Source organism: Schistocerca gregaria, unplaced genomic scaffold (assembly GCF_023897955.1).
Source record: "Schistocerca gregaria isolate iqSchGreg1 unplaced genomic scaffold, iqSchGreg1.2 ptg001158l, whole genome shotgun sequence".
In the NCBI taxonomy this organism is placed as follows: domain Eukaryota; kingdom Metazoa; phylum Arthropoda; class Insecta; order Orthoptera; family Acrididae; genus Schistocerca; species Schistocerca gregaria.
In genome coordinates this window covers 30,001-32,500 of record NW_026062489.1, presented here as the reverse complement: position 1 = coordinate 32,500, position 2,500 = coordinate 30,001, and the positions used below count along the sequence as shown (strand labels likewise).

Sequence of the window (2,500 nt, the reverse complement as noted above, 5' to 3'; positions counted from 1 at the left end):
TCTAATAAAAGCGTCCCTTCCATCTCTGGTCGGGACTCTGTTTGCATGTATTAGCTCTAGAATTACCACAGTTATCCAAGTAACGTGGGTACGATCTAAGGAACCATAACTGATTTAATGAGCCATTCGCGGTTTCACCTTAATGCGGCTTGTACTGAGACATGCATGGCTTAATCTTTGAGACAAGCATATGACTACTGGCAGGATCAACCAGGGAGCTGCGTCAACGAGAGCTGAGCAGCCGGCCGCCCGGGAGTGTGTCCCGAGGGCCCGCGCGAACACGCAAGCGTCCGCTCAATTATTCTGCAAACAGGAGGAGGCTGAGCTCCCCTGCACGATACACCTCGAAACCCTCTCAGGTCCCGGCGGCGCGCAGCGCCGTCCTAAGTACTTGGTCGGGTTCGAGAGAGGCGCAATCGCCCGGAGATAGGCGAGTAGACGCTTTCAGTGCGAACACCCGTGCTCCCAACTGAGCTTGCCGCTGCCGACAGAGGCCCGGGAGCGTGCTGTCGTGGCATTGCCGGCGGGAAACAACACGCGCCACCTACGGTGACCGGCAGCTCCAACGCCAGCGCCACAGAAGGGCAAAGCCCCACTTGGGTGCAGAAGCGAACTCTCCCAGCACAGCGCACGCGCCAACACGTCCGCAGAGCTGCGATACAAACCACCTGCGAGAACCGCTGGGGGCGACCGAGCAGCAGACGGCGTCGCGACGCCGAGTGCCGGGCGGCGGCGCATCCTCAACGCACACAGTCCGCAATCGGACCAGCACACTGCAGATGTCCACCGCGCTTCGCACCGGGCTCGGCAGAACCCACTTTGGCCGCCTGGCGCCGCGCGCAGGGTGCGCCGGCGCATAGCTGGGACGCCAGCCGGGCCCGTCGGCCGGCGCTCCTGCCACTGGGCGCCCCCCACCAGCCGGCTGTAGTGCGTGCGCTCACGCAGCGCGCGGCCAGCACGCCGGGCGGCCCCCCCTCACCGGCCGGGGACTGTCCCGCCAAGCCACAGCCTCGTATCGCTTCATACCCACATGGCCAACTCAGGTTCGGGGGCATGGCGGGTACCGCCGAAACAACCGGTTCACAGATGTACCGATCGTCGCTATCACCGATGCACCTGCAGCGCGAACAACCGCTCAACAACTGATTTCCAGTTCATTTGCGGATCTTTGGCAGCAAACGTATACGTCAATCTACATTTGCGAAATCTACGATTCTGGCATGCCTGCATGTTATGTGTCACGACACGCTACATCAGCCCACATACACACTGCGGCATGTACACGAGAGAACACGTGGAAGATGGTCCGCGCACGTGTGCAATGTCCCTTGCGCGGTCGACTGTCAACCGGCCTCTGTAGCATGTCGCAGATGTGGAACGCGGTCCACCGTGCTATCATGTTGTGTGGGGCAATACGATTAAATAGGAAAACCCTCGTCGCTACATCAACAGACGGCTCACGCTGATTCCCGGCAGAGGGAGGAGGGGGGGGGGGGGGGGCCAACATGCAATACTTTCGTCCGTACCTACTTACCACATGTCTGTACGGCGTACAACAGTGCAATCTCGCTGTAATGGGGAGACGAGACAAGTAGCATCGTGCACAACATATGGCCCTTATGATTCGCCATTGTAGGGCGCAGCCGGTGTACGGTCAAGCATGTGCCACATTATGTCACTCAGTACGTAACGACGGATGATCAGTGTGGGTTACGCGTACATCAGCGGACAGTCCACACAGGCCGTACCACAACGTACACTGACTGCATCGACAACCGAATGCAACTGAACAGCTGCAAGGCTCATTTCACAAACAAACGCCTGACCGACCAGCTTGGAAGGGCAGGAGGGGAGGGCGATATTCGTTCTGTAGCGGTACACCCTTCCAGTGGTTAGCGGGACTGTGTAGAAAGTACGCAACACTCGAAAGACCTTTATGTGAGGGTACGCACCATGGCATCAAGAAATACACATGACACCAGAGGATCCAAGCAGTGAACTATGTTCAGAGGGTTGCTGTTAGGCAAAGCTACATTCCTGTGACGTTACATGTGACAGTTAAGGTGCAGTGTATGTTAGGTTAAGGTGCAGTGTAAGTTAGGTTAAGGTGCAGTGTAAGTTAGGTTAAGGTGCAGTGTAAGTTAGGTTAAGGTGCAGTGTAAGTTAGGTTAAGGTGCAGTGTAAGTTAGGTTAAGGTGCAGTGTAAGTTAGGTTAAGGTGCAGTGTAAGTTAGGTTAAGGTGCAGTGTAAGTTAGGTTAAGGTGCAGTGTAAGTTAGGTTAAGGTGCAGTGTAAGTTAGGTTAAGGTGCAGTGTAAGTTAGGTTAAGGTGCAGTGTAAGTTAGGTTAAGGTGCAGTGTAACTTAGGTTAAGGTGCAGTGTAACTTAGGTTAAGGTGCAGTGTAACTTAGGTTAAGGTGCAGTGTAACTTAGGTTAAGGTGCAGTGTAACTTAGGTTAAGGTGCAGTGTAACTTAGGTTAAGGTGCAGTGTAACTTAGGTT

The 2,500-nt window shown here is 55.3% G+C and overlaps 1 non-coding gene across 1 annotated transcript in view; it reads right to left on the bottom strand.

Annotated features, from left to right (window-relative positions):
- Positions 1–217, bottom strand: part of LOC126329047 (small subunit ribosomal RNA) — a 1,893-nt gene extending 1,676 nt beyond the window's left edge. Inside the window, exon 1 of the ribosomal RNA XR_007562148.1 lies at positions 1–217. This exon is cut by the window's left edge and continues 1,676 nt beyond it. This is a non-coding gene — a ribosomal RNA (small subunit ribosomal RNA).
- Positions 218–2,500: the final 2,283 nt, after the last annotated feature.